We start from the raw sequence: 19548 nt of genomic DNA, 5'->3' as shown, positions 1-19548 counted from the left end.
CAGTGACAGTAGTAGTAGTAGCTTGGTCTTGGTAGAGTAGCTCAGAATCAGAGTGTTGAGAGTAACACAGTGACAGTAGTAGTAGTAGCTTGGTCTTGGTAGAGTAGCTCAGAATCAGAGAGTGTTGAGAGTACCTGAGCTGGCTAGTAACACAGTGACAGTAGTAGTAGTAGCTTGGTCTTGGTAATGTAGCTCAGAATCAGAGAGTGTTGAGAGTACCTGAGCTGGCTAATGCTTCTGGCTTGGATTAGTCACTGTTGAGGAGGAGGAGTGAAATGAGATGATGTGAGGAGAAGAGATGAGGAAATAATAAGGTACTGCAGAACAGCAACCAGCCCATATCCTCCTCTCTACACTAGTGGGTGTGTCCTAAAAGCCTCAGCCCTGCCCACTCTCATTATCAGTCAGACTAGAATCACATCAACAACCTGCTAGTTCTAACAACACATCTCCTGTTCTGACAGGCTAGAATCACATCAACAACCTGCTAGAACTTGCAACCGGAAGGTTGCAAGTTCAAATCCCCGAGCTGACAAGGTACAAATCTGTCGTTCTGCCCCTGAACAAGGCAGTTAACCCACTGTTCCTAGGCCGTCATTGAAAATAATAATTTGTTCTTAACTGACTTGACTAGTTAAATAAAGGTAAATAGAGGTCCTGGATGGCAGGAAGCTTGGTTAATGATGAGAAACCTTACGTTCCGATGAGGAAGAAGGTGAGTGATCAACAAGAAAAAGCTAAACTAACAGTAGAATTTGACTGAATAACCAGGTCAACCTGCGCTAAGGTAATTAACCACTTGTTGTTATACATAAGGCATTAATAGTAGTAAGTGTTTTGATGATGTTTGATGTTATAGATTAAGGACAAAAAATAAACTGTAATAACGTGTACAACTGTGTGACTTGTAAACATTGAATTCTCAATTCTGGGTCTGGCTCCTGGCCTTCAGCTGTCAAAAGATGTCCCATGTATGAAAGTACTTGTGAGCCTGAGCTTAAATTTAGTCTTTACTTAACTTTAGATGAATCTCCCTTTGCTCTTTGTAAGAGCTGAGTCAGGTTGTGGTCATGGTCCTGCCGCTGCTTCTTCCATTGTTGCACCACAGCCGTGATGTCATCCGCTGTGACGCTTATTCCTGGCAGTCCCTGAAGTGATGTCCCTGAAGTGATGCTTATTCCTGGCAGTCCCTGAAGTGATGCTTATTCCTGGCAGTCCCTGAAGTGATGCTTATTCCTGGCAGTCCCTGAAGTGATGCTTATTCCTGCCAGTCCCTGAAGTGATGCTTATTCCTGGCAGTTCCTGAAGTGATGCTTATTCCTGGCAGTTCCTGAAGTGATGCTTATTCCTGGCAGTCCCTGAAGTGATGCTTATTCCTGGCAGTCCCTGAAGTGATGCTTATTCCTGGCAGTCCCTGAAGTGATGCTTATTCCTGGCAGTTCCATGCTTATTCCTCCTGAAGTGATGCTTATTCCTGGCAGTTCTGAAGTGATGCTTATTCCTGGCAGTTCCTGAAGTGATGCTTAGTTCCTGAAGTGATGCTTATTCCTGGCAGTTCCTGAAGTGATGCTTATTCCTGGCAGCTTCCCTGTTCCTGAAGTGATGCTTATTCCTGGCAGTTCCTGAAGTGATGCTTATTCCTGGCAGTGATGCCTGAAGTGATGCTTATTCCTGGCAGTTCCTGAAGTGATGCTTATTCCTGGCAGTTCCTGAAGTGATGCTTATTCCTGGCAGTTCCTGAAGTGATGCTTATTCCTGGCAGTTCCTGAAGTGATGCTTATTCCTGGCAGTTCCTGAAGTGATGCTTATTCCTGGCAGTTCCTGAAGTGATGCTTATTCCTGGCAGTTCCTGAAGTGATGCTTATTCCTGGCAGTTCCTGAAGTGATGCTTATTCCTGGCAGTTCCTGAAGTGATGCTTATTCCTGGCAGTTCCTGAAGTGATGCTTATTCCTGGCAGTTCCTGAAGTGATGCTTATTCCTGGCAGTTCCTGAAGTGATGCTTATTCCTGGCAGTTCCTGAAGTGATGCTTATTCCTGGCAGTTCCTGAAGTGATGCTTATTCCTGGCAGTTCCTGAAGTGATGCTTATTCCTGGCAGTTCCTGAAGTTCATCATGTTCCCTTCGCTGATATTCCTCTGCAGCTGGTTTCACTCCACAAAGGTAACCTTGTCCACCAGTATCTGTTTAAATATCATATTAGTTTAATGAATAACCAATATCATATTGGTTTTATGAATAACCAATTTAAATATCATATTGGTTTAATGAATAACCAATTTAAAAACCAATTTAAATATCATATTGGTTTAATGAATAACCAATTTAAATATCATATTGGTTTAATGAATAACCAATATCATATTGGTTTTATGAATAACCAATTTAAATATCATATTGGTTTAATGAATAACCAATTTAAATACCAATTTAAATATCATATTGGTTTAATGAATAACCAATATCATATTTGTTTAATGAATAACCAATTTAAATATCATATTGGTTTAATGAATTACCAATTTAAATATCATATTGGTTTAATGAATAACCAATATCATATTTGTTTAATGAATAACCAATTTAAATATCATATTGGTTTAATGAATAACCAATTTAAATATCATATTGGTTTAATGAATAACCAATTTAAATATCATATTGGTTTAATGAATAACCAATTTAAATATCATATTGGAATAACCAATTTAAATATCATATTGGTTTTATGAATAACCAATTTAAATACCAATTTAAATATCATATTGGTTTAATGAATAACCAATTTAAATATCATATTGGTTTAATGAATAACCAATTTAAATATCATATTGGTTTAATGAATAACCAATTTAAATATCATATTGGTTTAATGAATAACCAATTTAAATATCATATTGGTTTATATGAATAACCAATTTAAATATCATATTGGTTTAATGAATAACCAATAAATAACCAATTTAAATATCATATTGGTTTAATGAATAACCAATTTAAATATCATATTGGTTTAATGAATAACCAATTTAAATATCATATTGGTTTAATTAAAATATCATATTGGTTTAATGAATAACCAATTTAAATATCATATTTATGAATAACCAATTTAAATATCATATTGGTTTAATGAATAACCAATTGAAATACCAATTTAAATATCATATTGGTTTAATGAATAACCAATTTAAATACCAATTTAAATATCATATTGGTTTAATGAATAACCAATTTAAATATCATATTGGTTTAATGAATAACCAATTTAAATATCATATTGGTTTAATGAATAACCAATTTAAATACCAATTTAAATATCATATTGGTTTAATGAATAACCAATTTAAATATCATATTGGTTTAATGAATAACCAATTTAAATATCATATTGGTTTAATGAATAACCCATTTAAATACCAATTTAAATATCATATTGGTTTAATGAATAACCAATATCATATTGGTTTAATGAATAACCAATTTAAATATCATATTGGTTTAATGAATAACCAATTTAAATATCATATTGGTTTTATGAGTAACCTGAGGGTGTGCTAGAGAAACGGAAGCCTTTCCCTGGAGCTGTAAAAACAGATGATGTTGTAGAGACAAGATCAAAGATTATCGTTGCCAAATGTTATCCTCCCGAGGTATTTTTTCATTTAAAGTAGAATAGCAGCCTTTATGACAATCTGTAATAATAATAACATTGTATCTAAAAAAATGTTTTGTAAAAATCTTTCTGAACACTTAGCTAACTTCCCACACACACACACACACAACACTACACACACATTCCACACACACACACACACACACACACACACACACACACACACACACACACACACACACACACACACACACACACACAGGGGAGGGGGGGAGTAGATGGAGCAAAATATTGTTATGTAGAGAATCACACACAGGGGGGGGGTGGCAGTAGAGGGAGCAAAATATTGTTATGTAGAGAATCACACACAGGGGGGGTGGCAGTAGAGGGAGCAAAATTTATATAAATCAGTTTTTTTATTGTTTATGATTAGGGGTGTGTCTAGTTAGGCTTGGCTGCCTGAGGCGATTCTCAATTGGAGTCAGGTGATTCTCGTTGTCACGGATTGGGAACCGTATTTAGGTAGCCTGAGTTCGCGTTGTATTTTGTGGGTGTTTGTTCCTGTCTCTGTGTTGTAGTCACCAGATAGGCTGTAATTAGTTTCACGTTTCGTTTGTTGTTTTCTTATATCAGTTATTTCATGTACCGCGATACTTTCATTAAAGTCATGAGTAACCTACACGCTGCATTTTGGTCTGACTCTCTTCTTACAACAGACGAACTTCGTTACAATCAAGCTGTCGTATGCAATTCATGCACAATTGTCTCAAGGCTTCAACATCCTTCTTTAACCCGTCTCCTCCCCTTCATCTACACTGATTCTAGTGGATTTAGCAAGTGACATCAATAAGGGATCTGAACTTTCACCTGGATTCCCCTGTCAGTTTATGTCATGGAAAGACATGGTGTCCTTAATGTTTTGTACACTCAGAGTGTAAACGCAACATGTAACGTGTTGGTTCCATGTTTCATGAGCTGAAAAAAAAAGACAGGAAATGATCCACGAGCACAAAAAGCTTATTTCTTTCAAATGTCTTTACATCCCTGTGGGTGATCATTTCTCATTGGCCAAGATATTCCATTCACCTGATAGGTGTGGTATATCAAGAATCTCATTAAACAGCATGATCGTTACACAGGTGCACCTTCTGCTGGGGACAAAAAGACCACCCTAAAAGGCCACTGTTATGCGGGTGAATGAGGACCCAAAAGCGACTTGGCGAAAACAGAGTCTTTAATCCAGTAAAGTAAAAATACAATCAAATAAAACAATTTCCACTCGTAATGACGAGAACCGACTGGAGACTTGATCTTGAACTGCAGGTTGCCTCGGGAAGGCACTTGAACTTAGCAGACTCAGACACCTGCTCACCACGCAGCATCTGAGGGAAACACGACACGACAGGGCGATACACAAACACAGCACGGTGAACAATAGACAAGGATCCGACAGGACAGGAACGGAAAACAAGGGAAGAAATAGGGACTCTAATCAGGGGAAAAGATAAGGAACAGGTGTGGGAAGACTAAATGATTGATTAGGGGAATAGGAACAGCTGGGAGCAGGAACGGAACGATAGAGAGAAGAGAGAGAGGAAGGGAGAGAGAAAAAGGGGAACGAACCTAAAAAGACCAGCAGGGGGAAAATGAACAGAGGGAAAAGCAAAATGACAAGACAATCTAAGACAAAACATGACAGTACCCCCCCACTCACCGAGCGCCTCCTGGCGCTCTCGAGGAGGAACACTGGCGGCAACGGAGGAAATCATAGATCAAACGGTCCAGCACGTCCCGAGAAAGAACCCAACTCCTCTCCTCAGGACCGTAACGAAAAACGATAAAGGGAAACTAGGGTACTACTCTAAAAAAAAATGAGACACGGGTAGAGAACTGAAAGCTTTAGAGCAAACAGGACCAAACAGGCCAGGAGAGTAACAACTAGGGACAGACTGAGACACAGCAAGGGCAGGAACAAGAACAGGAGAGATGCGATGGCAGGGAACAGACTGAGACCCAGCAAGACCAGGAGCAGAAGCAGAAAAAAAAATTACCAGACTTCTGCGCGCAGTCTGAACACGCAGCCATTTAAACGGCGCGTGTCACGCTCCTGAGTAGGCCACCAAAACCGCTGGCGAATAGAAGCAAGCGTACCCCGAACGCCGGGATGGCCAGCTAACTTGGCAGAGTGAGCCCACTGAAGAACAGCCAGACGAGTAGAAACAGGAACGAAAAGAAGGTTACTAGGACAAGCGCGCGGCAACGCAGTGTGCGTGAGTGCTTGCTTAACCTGTCTCTCAATTCCCCAGACAGTCAACCCGACAACACGCCCAACAGGAAGGATCCTCGGGATCGGTAGAAGCCACAGAAGAACTAAAGAGACGGGATAAAGCATGAGGCTTGGTGTTCTTAGTACCCGGGCAATAAGAAATAACGAATTCGAAACGAGCGAAAAACAACGCCCAACGAGCATGACGCGCATTCAGTCGTTTGGCAGAACAGATGTACTCAAGGTTCTCTTGGTCAGTCCAAACGAAAAGGAACGGTCGCCCCCTCCAACCACTGTCGCCATTTGCCTAGGGCTAAACGGATAGCAGTTCAATTTAGCCACATCATAGTTACGTTCCGACGGTGACAGGCGATGAGAAAAATACGCACAGGGGTGGACCCCATCGTCAGTATCGGAGCGCTGGGACAGAATGGCTCCCACGCCCCACCCCGACGCGTCAACCTCAACAATAAACTGTTTAGTGACGTCAGGTGCAACAAGGATAGGAGCGGATGCAAAACGCTTCTTAAAGAGATCAGAACAACAATCATACGACCGGTGAGGAGGAAGGGAGTTGGTTCTGGACCGACTGAAGACCGTGCGCAGACCATGATATTCCTCCGGCACTCCTGTCAAATCACCAGGTTCCTCCTGAGAAGAGGGGACAGAACAAACAGGAGAAATAGCAGACATTAAACACTTCACATGACAAGAAACGTTCCAGGAAAGGATAGAATTACTAGACCAATCAAAAGAAGGATTATGACACACTAGCCAGGGATGACCCAAAACAACAGGTGTAAAAGGTGAACAAAAAATCAAAAAAGAAATGGTCTCACTATGGTTACCAGATACAGTGAGGGTTAAAGGTAATGTTTCACATAATATACTGGGGAGAGGACTACCATCCAAGGCAAACATGACCGTGGGCTCCCTAACTGTCTGAGAGGAATGTCATGTTCCCGCGCCCAGGCTTCGTCCATAAAACAGCCCTCTGCCCCAGAGTCTATTAATGCACTGCAGGAAGCTGCCGATCCGGTCCAGCGTAGATGGACCGGTAAAGTATACATGTACTTGACGGAGAGGACCGTCTAGTAGCGCTTATCAGTCGCCCTCCGCTTACTGATGAGCTCTGGCCTTTAACTGGACATGAAATGACAAAATGACCAGCGGAACCGCAATAGAGACAGAGGCGGTTGGTGATTCTCCGTTCCCTCTCCTTAGTCGAGATGCGAATACCCCCAGCTGCATGGGCTCAACACCTGAGTCAGTGGGGAAAGACGGTAGTGTCGGAGAGAGGGGAGACACAGTTAACGGATTGAGCTCTCTTCTATGAGCTCGGTGACGAAGATCTACCCGTCGTTCAATGCGAATAGCGAGTTCAATCAAAGAATCCACGCTGGATGGAACCTCCCGAGAGAGAATCTCATCCTTAACCTTAGCGTGGAGTCCCTCCAGAAAACGAGCGAGCAACGCCTGCTCGTTCCAGTTACTGGAGGCAGCAAAAGTGCGAAACTCTATAGAGTAATCCGTTATGGATCGATTACCTTGACATAGGGAAGACAGGGACCAGGAAGCTTCTTTCCCAAAAACTGAGCGATCAAAAACCCTTATCATCTCCTCTTTAAAGTTCAGATAATTGTTAGTACACTCAGCGCTTGCCTCCCAGATAGCTGTGCCCCACTGCCGAGCCCGACCAGTAAGGAGTGATATGACGTAGGCAATCCGAGCTCTCTCTCTTGAGTATGTGTTGGGTTGGAGAGAGAACACGATATCACACTGGGTGAGAAAGGAGCGGCACTCAGTGGGCTGCCCAGAATAACATGGTGGGTTATTAACCCTAGGTTCCGGAGGCTCGGAAGAACCGGAAGTAGCTGGTGACACGAGACGAAGACTCTGATACTGTCCTGAGAGGTCGGAGACCTGAGCGGCCAGGGTCTCAACGGCATGCCGAGCAGCAGACAATTCCTGCTCGTGTCTGCCGAGCATCGCTCCCTGGAACTCGAGAGTAGAGTAGAGAGAATCCATTGTCGCTGGGTCCATTCTTGGTCGGATCCTTCTGTTATGCGGGTGAATGAGGACCCAAAAGCGACTTGGCGAAAACAGAGTCTTTAATCCAGTAAAGTAAAAATACAATCAAATAAAACAATTTCCACTCGTAATGATGAGAACCGACTGGAGACTTGATCTTGAACTGCAGGTTGCCTCGGGAAGGCACTTGAACTTAGCAGACTCAGACACCTGCTCACCACGCAGCATCTGAGGGAAACACGACACGACAGGGCGATACACAAACACAGCACGGTGAACAATAGACAAGGATCCGACAGGACAGGAACGGAAAACAAGGGAAGAAATAGGGACTCTAATCAGGGGAAAAGATAAGGAACAGGTGTGGGAAGACTAAATGATTGATTAGGGGAATAGGAACAGCTGGGAGCAGGAACGGAACGATAGAGAGAAGAGAGAGAGGAAGGGAGAGAGAAAAAGGGGAACGAACCTAAAAAGACCAGCAGGGGGAAAATGAACAGAGGGAAAAGCAAAATGACAAGACAATCTAAGACAAAACATGACAGCCACCCTAAAATGTAAAGTTTTGTCACACAACACAATACCACGGACGTCTCAAGTTTTGAGGAAGTGTGCTATTTACATGCTGAGTGCAGGAATGTCAACCAGAGCAGTTGCCAGATAATTAATTGTGAATTTTTCTACCATAAGCCGCCTCCAACATCCTTTTAAAGAATCTGGCAGAACAGGTTCCAGCCTTGGTGTGAGATGAATTCGGAAGAACTGGTACTGACTAAGCAGGCGGTGTAACTTCCGATACACACATTTATTTTGTTCAAGTATTCTAGTTTGTTTTAAAATGTTTGACAATGTTAAAACAACCAAACGGGCAAAAACACATTGTAACAAATAATCAAACCCTGATTCAACTATAGCAAACAATCTGTGAATTTTCTAGCAGCCTAACTTTTTTCCAAATTTCTTATGGGGTATCTTTTGTATGTGTTTGAAACAGAGACTTAGATAGATATTGCATAACTGTACTGGCCCCATTAAGGTGTCTGTGAGATCACAGGCAGTGCCATTGAGGCCATCTCCATTCTGAAGTAGTACATTTTGTTCCTCTTCTACTTCTATGAGTTGGTAAACAAAAAAGAAAGGGTGCACACTGCCCCCTGGAGGGAGTTGTCTGAACAGGTATGAAGACAAGGATGGTGATTTACTGCCCCCTGGAGGGAGTTGTCTGAACAGGTATGAAGACAAGGATGGTGATTTACTGCCCCCTGGAGGGAGTTGTCTGAACAGGTATAAAGACAAGGATGGTGATTTACTGCCCCCTGGAGGGAGTTGTCTGAACAGGCATAAAGACAAGGATGGTGATTTACTGCCCCCTGGAGGGTGTTGTCTGAACGGGTATGAAGACAAGGATGGCGATTGTTATGGGATTGCTGCAAAACTAGATGTTGGCATTTTTGGGGTATCATGACTCTCATTCCCCACATCAAACATCCTTGGTATGTTGTAATGTCGTTTCTCCGCTGGAAATACGGAGTCAGCTCCTTTCTGCCAGTAGCTGGCCATCCTGACATGGTGTAGGTGTACACTTTTGACAAGGTCACATCTTTCCTTGTCTCCTGTTTGATAACTGTGCTTGTGACCGGTAGTGCCTCGAGCTGAGCGGTATGGAACATGTCCACTGCATCCACCCTCCTTTGTCTTTCTCTTGTACACGGCAGTCTGGATAATCCATCTGCATTTGTGTGGAGGGATGACGGCTTAAACTCAATGTCATACATATGACTGGCAAGGAACAGGGCATATCGCTGTAACCTGGCTGCTGTCATTGTCGCAATGCCTTTCTTTGGACTGAAAATGGAAAGCAACGGCTGGTGATCTGTGACCAGTGTGAAACGCTTGTCATATAGGTATGGGTGGAATTTCTTGACGCCCCACACTAGTGCCAGTGCTGTCTGTCGATTTGTGAGTAGTTTTTCTCTGCATCATTCAATGTTCGTGACGCGAATACAACTGGCCTCTCTGACCCATCTTTCAGTGTGTGTGAAAGGACGGCCCCTAAGCCATGAAGGGACGCATCATCACAAGCCAACTTCACTGGCATTTCAGGGTCGTAATGCATCAGGACCTGTTCAGATGTTATGAGCCGTTTTGCCTCCAAAAATGCATTTTCACACTGCTCTGTCCACCGCCATGTCCAATTCTTTTCCAGGAGCTGATTTAGAGGCTGGAGTACTGCTGAAAGGTTTGGGAGGAATCTTATGTAGTAATTGCTCAGTCACATGAAAGATCTTACTTCTGTGATATTTTGTGGTCGTGGTGCCTGTACAACATTACATTACATTTACATTTAAGTCATTTAGCAGACGCTCTTATCCAGAGCGACTTACAAATTGGTGCATTCACCTTATGACATCCAGTGGAACAGTCACTTTACAATAGTGCATCTAAATCTTAAAGGGGGGGGAATACTTATCCTATCCTAGGTATTCCTTAAAAAGGTGGGGTTTCAGGTGTCTCCGGAAGGTGGTGATTGACTCCGCTGTCCTGGCGTCGTGAGGGAGTTTGTTCCACCATTGGGGGGCCAGAGCAGCGAACAGTTTTGACTGGGCTGAGCGGGAGCTGTACTTCCTCAGTGGTAGGGAGGCGAGCAGGCCAGAGGTGGATGAACGCAGTGCCCTTGTTTGGGTGTAGGGCCTGATCAGAGCCTGGAGGTACTGAGGTGCCGTTCCCCTCACAGCTCCGTAGGCAAGCACCATGGTCTTGTAGCGGATGCGAGCTTCAACTGGAAGCCAGTGGAGAGAACGGAGGAGCGGGGTGACGTGAGAGAACTTGGGAAGGTTGAACACCAGACGGGCTGCGGCGTTCTGGATGAGTTGAAGGGGTTTAATGGCACAGGCAGGGAGCCCAGCCAACAGCGAGTTGCAGTAATCCAGACGGGAGATGACAAGTGCCTGGATTAGGACCTGCGCCGCTTCCTGTGTGAGGCAGGGTTGTACTCTGCGGATGTTGTAGAGCATGAACCTACAGGAACGGGCCACCGCCTTGATGTTGGTTGAGAACGACAGGGTGTTGTCCAGGATCACACCAAGGTTCTTAGCGCTCTGGGAGGAGGACACAATGTAGTTGTCAACCGTGATGGCGAGATCATGGAACGGGCAGTCCTTCCCCGGGAGGAAGAGCAGCTCCGTCTTGCCGAGGTTCAGCTTGAGGTGGTGATCCGTCATCCACACTGATATGTCTGCCAGACATGCAGAGATGCGATTCGCCACCTGGTCATCAGAAGGGGGAAAGGAGAAGATTAGTTGTGTGTCGTCTGCATAGCAATGATAGGAGAGACCATGTGAGGTTATGACAGAGCCAAGTGACTTGGTGTATAGCGAGAATAGGAGAGGGCCTAGAACAGAGCCCTGGGGGACACCAGTGGTGAGAGCGCGTGGTGAGGAGACAGATTCTCGCCACGCCACCTGGTAGGAGCGACCTGTCAGGTAGGACGCAATCCAATAGGGGACGCAATCCAAGCGTGGGCCGCGCCGGAGATGCCCAACTCGGAGAGGGTGGAGAGGAGGATCTGATGGTTCACAGTATCGAAGGCACGATAGATCTAGAAGGATGAGAGCAGAGGAGAGAGTTAGCTTTAGCAGTTCCGTGATACAGAGGAGAGCAGTCTCAGTTGAATGACTAGTCTTGAAACCTGACTGATTTGGATCAAGAAGGTCATTGTAGCGGGAGAGCTGGCCAAGGACGGCACGTTCAAGAGTTTTGGAGAGAAAAGAAAGAAGGGATACTGGTCTGTAATTCTTGACATCCAGTGTGTTTTTTCAGAAGGGGTGCAACTCTGCTCTCTTTAGCCAGCGGTCAGTGATGAGTTTGAGCGAGGTGAGGTAAGGGAGAAGGTCTCCGGAAATGGTCTGGAGAAGAGGGGAGGGGATAGGGTCAAGCGGGCAGGTTGTGGGCGACCGGCCGTCACAAGACGTAATTGAGATTTCATCTGGAGAGAGAGGGGAGAAAGAGGTCAGAGCACAGGGTAGGGCAGTGTGAGCAGAACCAGCGGTGTTTTGACTTAGCAAACGAGGATCGGATGTCGTGACCTTCTTTTCAAAATGGTTGACAAGTCGTCTGCAGAGAGGGAGGAATTATCTTTGGGGGGAGGAGGATTCAGGAGGGAGGAGAAGGTGGCAAAGAGCTTCCTAGGGTTAGAGGCAGATCCTAGATTTTGTGTGTTTTGTGTAATCCATTGCAGTCAATCTCATGTCCACAGAAGACAATCTTGTCTTTGAAGAACTCACACTTCTTTTAAGTTTGCCTGTAGACCATACTCTTTCAGTCTTTTCAGGACCTCTTCCAGGTTAGCCAGGTGCTCTTTGTCGGTGCGTCCTGTTATGATCATGTCATCCAGGATACACTGGGTTCCTGGGATTCCTTGCAAAATCTGGTCAATAGTTCGTTGCCAAATGGCTGGGGCTGATGCAATGCCAAAAACCAGGCGGTTATACCTTTATAGACCTTTGTGTGTGTTTATTGTCAGGTACTGTTTGGAACTCTCTTCAACCGGTAGCTGCAGGTAAGCCTGTTTCAGATCGATTTTACTGAAGTGTTTCCCACCCGCTAGTGCAGCAAAGATGTCAACCAGGCGTGGTTGGGGTTATTGGTCCACATGCAACATTGGATTCACAGTTACCTTGAAGTCCCCACACATTCTAACAGACCCGTCTTTCTTCACAATAGGAACTATGGGTGTGGCCCATTCACTTCTGTCCACTTTCGTCAGGATCCCTGTATCCTGCAAGCGATCGATTTCCGCTTCCAACTTTGGTCTCAGGGAGTATGGAACAGATCTGGCTTTGCAGAATTTGAGGGTTGCATCATCTCTTAGTACACGTTTTGCTGTGAAGCCTTTTACTGTTCCCATCTGATCACTGAAAACTGTGTTGTATTTCTTCCGCAAGCGTTCCAGATTTTGGTCTGTACCTTTCTCTTTGGACTGGAACGTGTGGAGCATTTTCAAGTCAAACCGGTTCAGCTTTATTTTTGAAAGCCATTCCCTGCCAAATGATGGGGGGCCAGTTCCAGGCACCACATACAGCTGTAACTGCTGTGTTTGCCCCCCATAATGCACTCTGACCTGCAACGCCCCCATTGGGCTCAATCTCTCTCCTGAGTATGTCTTCAGCAACACATTTGTGTTCTTCAGCTTGAAAGCCTTAAAGTGCTCATTGTAGACGGTAGTGGAAATGATAGACACTGCAGATCCTGTGTCCAGCTCCATTTTGAGGGGTTTGCCTTCGATATCTGGTGTCACCCATGTTATGCTACTGCTGGGAGAAGTCACTGTGTTTAAAACTCTGAATCACTGCCCCTGTTCCCTGCTAGTGCATTCACAGACCCTTTCATTTTCTCACTTTTCGGCCACACGGGGCGCTGTCGACTGCGTGAAAACTTGTGCATTCACAGACCCTTTCATTTTCTCACTTTTCCTTTTGTGACTGAATGTTGCTCTGCATGCTCTTTGAATGTGCCCCCTTCTACGGCATTTGTGACAAATTTCGTCTTTGAAGCGGCAGTCCTCTGCTCTGTGACCATCTGTTAGAGGAAATTGTAGTTAAGATGATTAATTATGTATACATTATTGATTAGAACCATTTATTCTAATACTATTATGTTATGATATGAAAAGTAAAAGTTATTGGTTAAGCTGTTACTGAAAATGTAAGCAGAACTAATTTGATTGTCTCTTGGGAAGGTCAAGGGGGAGAAAAAGCTTTTCAGACAAGATAAGAATGTTTGGGTTTTGTTCCATTGGTAAGAGAAAAGTATATCTTCTAGACAGGTTGTAATGTCTGGTTTATGAGGGGAGTAGAAAGCATCTCCGGACCTAAACAAAAAACAACGGGGCTATCGTGGGAAACTGATGATGTCATTTTGAGTTTATAACCTGTGGAAATCTGTGTATGTAGTTAGTACTCTCTGGAATTAAACGCTCTTTACCTGGCTTTTAAGACTGGTCTCGATCTACTTCATGCATAATTAATGAACTTACAACTCATTAATGAATTAGAAATGAGTGCGAATTGGTTTTGACAATTAAAGCATAAAGGAATTTAGAATTCCTCTATCACCATCTCTGTCACACCAGTTGCATTTTTCGGCCACACGGGGGCGCTGTCGACTGCGTGAAAACTTGTGCAGGGAAATTTGTGACAGGTCAGTACTTCTTTTACTTTGCAACTCAAATGCATCTTTATTTGCGATTTCCATAGTCACAGCAATTTCAACAGCCTTTGCAATCGTGAGCTCTGATTCTGTGAGCAAACGTTTTTGAATGTGTTCATGTTTCAGTCCACAAACAAATCTATCCCTTAATGTGTCATTTAGGTTCTCTCCAAACTGGCAATGTTCAGACAGTTTCTTCAACACTGATACATATGTACTAACACCCTCCCCCTCATTCTGATCTCTCTTGTGGAAACGAAAACGTTCCGCGATGAGGAGTGGTTTAGGTGATAGGTGATTTCGCAATATCTCCACAATCTCTGTTAATGTTTTATTTGAGGGCTTCAGAGGGGCAGTCAGTCTTAGCAAACTTTATGTTTTCGGGCCAATTAAACTTAACAAAGCTGGTACTCTTTTGTTATCAGCAATGTCGTTTGCAATGAAGTACTGTTCCAGTCATTCAATGTAAGTTGCCCAGTTTTCTTGCGTGTCATCAAACACATCTATTTTCCCGATGCAATTCTCTCTACCTCCGGCTCCACGGGTCTCTGATCTGCCGCCTCGTTCTCGTCAGCTCTCCCCTCGTCTTCACTGCTTGCTGGCTGTTGTGCTACAGGGTCAACATCTTCCTCTCTTCCTACGAACTCCATCTGTATTCGTGATGCACACTGCAGGTAATCATCCTCGTCGCCATTGTCTTAACACTTAGTACTTATTTATGTAATAAGAAAGACTCGGAATACAAACAATTGAACTGGAGCTTCACATTTACTCAAACGAGTTAGTACCAGAATAACATAGAACAACACTGCGCATGACCAAGGGTCCCGCCTTAAAGGGGACATCAGTAATTAACAGAACATAACTGTAAGGGATTTCTTCCATTGACGGAGAGGCGGACCAAAGCGCAGCGTGGTTGTTTTGATTCATGTTTTAATAAATCACTTCACATGAACAAACTAACAAAAACAAGAAACGTGAAAACCCAAAACATCCCTATCTGGTGCAAAACACAGAGACAGGAACAATCACCCACAAACACACAGTGAAACCCAGGCTACCTAACTATGATTCTCAATCAGAGACAACTAATGACACCTGCCTCTGATTGAGAACCACACTCGGCCGAAACATAGAAATACCCAAAACCTAGAAAAACAAACATAGACTGCCCACCCAACTCACGCCCTGACCATACTAAATAAATACAAAACAAAGGAAATAAAGGTCAGAACGTGACAATAACAGGGAGGAAGACAGCTTCTTTCTACCGCACCTTCACCAAGTCATACAATGTTTGCTACATGAATAACTGTTACATCAGAAAAAAATACAGTGTTTTTAATAATGTGTTTTTATGCTGGATGTGAGTAATTTAGCAGGTCTATAGTATAATGTGTTTTTATACTGGATGTGAGTAATTTAGCAGGTCTATAGTATAATGTGTTTTTATACTGGATGTGAGTAATTTAGCAGGTCTATAGTATACTGTGTTTTTATGCTGGATGTGAGTAATTTAGCAGGTCTATAGTATAATGTGTTTTTATGCTGGATGTGAGTAATTTAGCAGGTCTATAGTATAATGTATTGTTTTGAAACATTTAATAAAGTAACAGCACAAAACACACATTAGCCTAGTGGTTAGAGTGTAGGGGCGGCAGGGTAGCCTAGTGGTTAGAGTGTAGGGGCGGCAGGGTAGCCTAGTGGTTAGAGTGTAGAGGGGGCAGGGTAGCCTAGTGGTTAGAGTGTAGAGGCGGCAGGGTAGTCTAGTGTTTAGAGTGTAGAGGCGGCAGGGTAGTCTAGTGTTTAGAGTGTAGAGGCGGCAGGGTAGTCTAGTGGTTAGAGTGTAGAGGCAGCAGGGTAGCCTAGTGGTTAGAGTGTAGAGGCGGCAGGGTAGTCTAGTGGTTAGAGTGTAGAGGCGGCAGGGTAGTCTAGTGGTTAGAGTTTAGAGGCAGCAGGGTAGCCTAGTGGTTAGAGTGTAGAGGCGGCAGGGTAGTCTAGTGGTTAGAGTGTAGAGGCGGTAGGGTAGCCTAGTGGTTAGAGTGTAGAGGCGGCAGGGCAGGCTAGTGGTTAGAGTGTAGAGGCGCAGTTTAGCCTAGTGGTTAGAGTGTAGAGGCGCAGGGTAGCCTAGTGGTTAGAGTGTAGAGGCGCAGGATAGCCTAGTGGTTAGAGTGTAGAGGCGCAGGGTAGCCTAGTGGTTAGAGTGTAGAGGTGGCAGGGTAGCCTCGTGGTTAGAGTGTAGAGGCAAAACACAGGGTAGCCTAGTGGTTAGAGTGTAGAGGCGGTAGGGTAGCCTAGTGGTTAGAGTGTAGAGGCGGCAGGGTAGCCTCGTGGTTAGAGTGTGGAGGGGCGGCAGGGTAGCCTAGTGGTTAGAGTGGAGGGCGGCAGGGTAGCCTAGTGGTTAGAGTGGAGGGGTGGCAGGGTAGCCTAGTGGTTAGAGTGGAGGGTGGCAGGGTAGCCTAGTGGTTAGAGTGGAGGGGTGGCAGGGTAGCCTAGTGGTTAGAGTGTAGAGGCGGTAGGGTAGCCTAGTGGTTAGAGTGTAGAGGCGGTAGGGTAGCCTAGTGGTTAGAGTGTAGAGGTGGCAGGGTAGCCTAGTGGTTAGAGTGTAGAGGTGGCAGGGTAGCCTAGTGGTTAGAGTGTAGAGGGGGCAGGGTAGCCTAGTGGTTAGAGTGTAGAGGCAGCAGGGTAGCCTAGTGGTTAGAGTGTAGAGGCGGCAGGGTAGTCTAGTTGTTTAGGTAGAGGCGGCAGGGTAGTCTAGTGTTTAGAGTGTAGAGGCGGCAGGGTAGTCTAGTGGTTAGAGTGTAGAGGCAGCAGGGTAGCCTAGTGGTTAGAGTGTAGAGGCGGCAGGGTAGTCTAGTGGTTAGAGTGTAGAGGCGGCAGGGTAGTCTAGTGGTTAGAGTTTAGAGGCAGCAGGGTAGCCTAGTGGTTAGAGTGTAGAGGCGGCAGGGTAGTCTAGTGGTTAGAGTGTAGAGGCGGTAGGGTAGCCTAGTGGTTAGAGTGTAGAGGCGGCAGGGCAGGCTAGTGGTTAGAGTGTAGAGGCGCAGGGTAGCCTAGTGGTTAGAGTGTAGAGGCGCAGGGTAGCCTAGTGGTTAGAGTGTAGAGGCGCAGGATAGCCTAGTGGTTAGAGTGTAGAGGCGCAGGGTAGCCTAGTGGTTAGAGTGTAGAGGAGGCAGGGTAGCCTAGTGGTTAGAGTGTAGAGGTGGCAGGGTAGCCTCGTGGTTAGAGTGTAGAGGCGGTAGGGTAGCCTAGTGGTTAGAGTGTAGAGGCGGTAGGGTAGCCTAGTGGTTAGAGTGTAGAGGCGGCAGGGTAGCCTCGTGGTTAGAGTGGAGGGGCGGCAGGGTAGCCTCGTGGTTAGAGTGGAGGGGCGGCAGGGTAGCCTAGTGGTTAGAGTGGAGGGGTGGCAGGGTAGCCGAGTGGTTAGAGCGTTGGACTAGTAACCAGAAGGTTGCAAGTTCAAACCCCCGAGCTGACAAGGTACAAATCTGTCGTTCTGCCCCTGAACAAGGCAGTTAACCCGTTGTTCCTAGGCCGTAATTGAAAATAAGAATTTGTTCTTAACTGACTTGCCTAGTTAAATGAAGGTAAGAAGAAAAAAAGTGTTGGTCTCATGTTTTATGACCGGAAATAAAACATGGCCGACATTTTCCATGCGCACCAAAAAGCTAATTTCTCTCAAATGTTGCACCCTGGTCCTTCCTCCGTTGCCTCCTAAACAGTTTAATACATTCCTTTTTTAGAAAACATTTTAATTCAGCCTTTGTGGTTTGGAAAGTATAGTGAGTTATATTGATTTAATTTATTTATCAAACAAAGTAGGTACTTTTTCTCAAAACAATCCCATCTATTGGATAGGAAGTGTCATCATTTGGTTTCTCCACATGGACTTAGATACTTCAGACACTGAAAAAAGGTGGATAGCTAATTAAAATAAGGTTAATATATCTTTATGAATTATGGAACCTTTACGTGCTTTTTCTCCACACATAAATTATTTAAAAAATCACAAAATGTGGCCAAATAAGTTGTTTTAAAGGTTCCAAGATCTAATCCCTGAGCTGACATGGAAACAAAAAGTTGTCTCTGCCCCTTTATTTTTTAAATACCTACATGCATTGTGGGGTATATTGATGAGACAGAATGGGCAGCTCTGGGATGTGATTTATTATCACATCGTACCATAGATGATAACCACACCAAACGTCCCACAGAACAAGGAGACTCATTGGAAAAGTTTCATAGAGTCATCATAGATTTCATGAAAAAAATCAGTCACAACAGCCTGTTTTAAAATTGGCCGCCATTCATTTCAACGTGGAGGAACTCAATAGATTTTTCAGTGCAAAGATTAGAAACATCACAATGTGACATGAAGATGATCTTATCCAACAACACGGAGAACATTTCCTAAGCCTGTATTTACCAAATAAGTCTTTTTCGGGCAAAAACAAAAACACCATTTATTACCCCATAGGCTGTTGAACGAATCATGGTGGAGTTGAAGCCGACAAAAAATATGCCGTTACTATTTCTCTTTATAGCTGGAACAGGGAGCTGGATGAAGTGGCTACGGGCTCGGTTCAGACCCCCTGTCCGGGGATTGGCTCCGGCTCCCTGGGTTGGTCCCAGCCCTCTCTGGGTGAATCCAGCCCTCTCTGGGTGAATTTAGTAGCATCCCTTGGTGGCTATGGGCTCGGTTCAGACCCACTGGCCGGGCCTTCTCTCCAGCAGTCGCTCCCCTCCCTGGGTTGGCCCCAGCCCTCTCTGGGTGAATTTAGTAGCATCCCTTGGTGGCCACGGGCAGGGGCCGGGTCGCTCCCCTCCTTAGGTTTGTCCATCCCTCTCTGGCCCCCTCCCACATCTGCCTGGAGCAGGGAACTGGCTGGCCCCCCTCCCTGGGTCTGCCTCAGATTTCTGAACCTCTCCCCCTATCCCTGATGCACGGTGCTGTTTGGATGTACTGGTGCCCCCTGGTGGCCGTGAGCGGAGGTAGAAAACCCTCTCTGGGGATTCGGGCCCCCCTCCCTGGGTCAGCCTCAGCCCTCTCCAGCCCCTTCCTCCATATCCCTGGGGAAGGGAACTGCCTGGATTGGCCCCCGTGCCACAGGGTTGCCCCCCCCCTGTCTCTGGAGGGAGACTAGACAGAGTCTCTGAGTTAGAGCATTAATATCACCTGTAAATTCACACTGAACAGGTGTAATGAACACTGAACAGGTGTAATGAACACTGAACAGGTGTAATGAACACTGAACAGGTGTAATGAACACTGAACAGGTGTAAATTCACACTGAACAGGTGTAATGAACACTGAACAGGTGTAATGAACACTGAACAGGTATAATGAACACTGAACAGGTGTAATGAACACTGAACAGGTGTAATGAACAGGTGTAATGAACACTGAACAGGTGTAATGAACACTGAACAGGTGTA

General features: G+C 44.9%; 1 protein-coding gene across 2 annotated transcripts in view; it reads right to left on the bottom strand.

Annotated features, from left to right (window-relative positions):
• The window catches only part of LOC123995964, a 73390-nt gene extending 72840 nt beyond the window's left edge, over positions 1–550 (bottom strand). The window contains exon 1 of one of the 2 annotated variants that reach the window (XM_046299615.1): positions 135–550. The gene's annotated coding sequence lies outside the window, so the exon portion shown is untranslated. The remainder of the gene's footprint in view (positions 1–134) is intronic. The other variant, XM_046299614.1, reaches the window with a different exon arrangement.
• Between the last annotated feature and the right edge of the window lie 18998 nt (positions 551–19548).

This window comes from Oncorhynchus gorbuscha, linkage group LG14 (genome assembly GCF_021184085.1).
Source record: "Oncorhynchus gorbuscha isolate QuinsamMale2020 ecotype Even-year linkage group LG14, OgorEven_v1.0, whole genome shotgun sequence".
Classification (NCBI taxonomy): Eukaryota; Metazoa; Chordata; class Actinopteri; order Salmoniformes; family Salmonidae; genus Oncorhynchus; species Oncorhynchus gorbuscha.
Note: the sequence above shows the minus strand (reverse complement) of the source record. Positions and strands in the feature narration are given on the sequence as shown.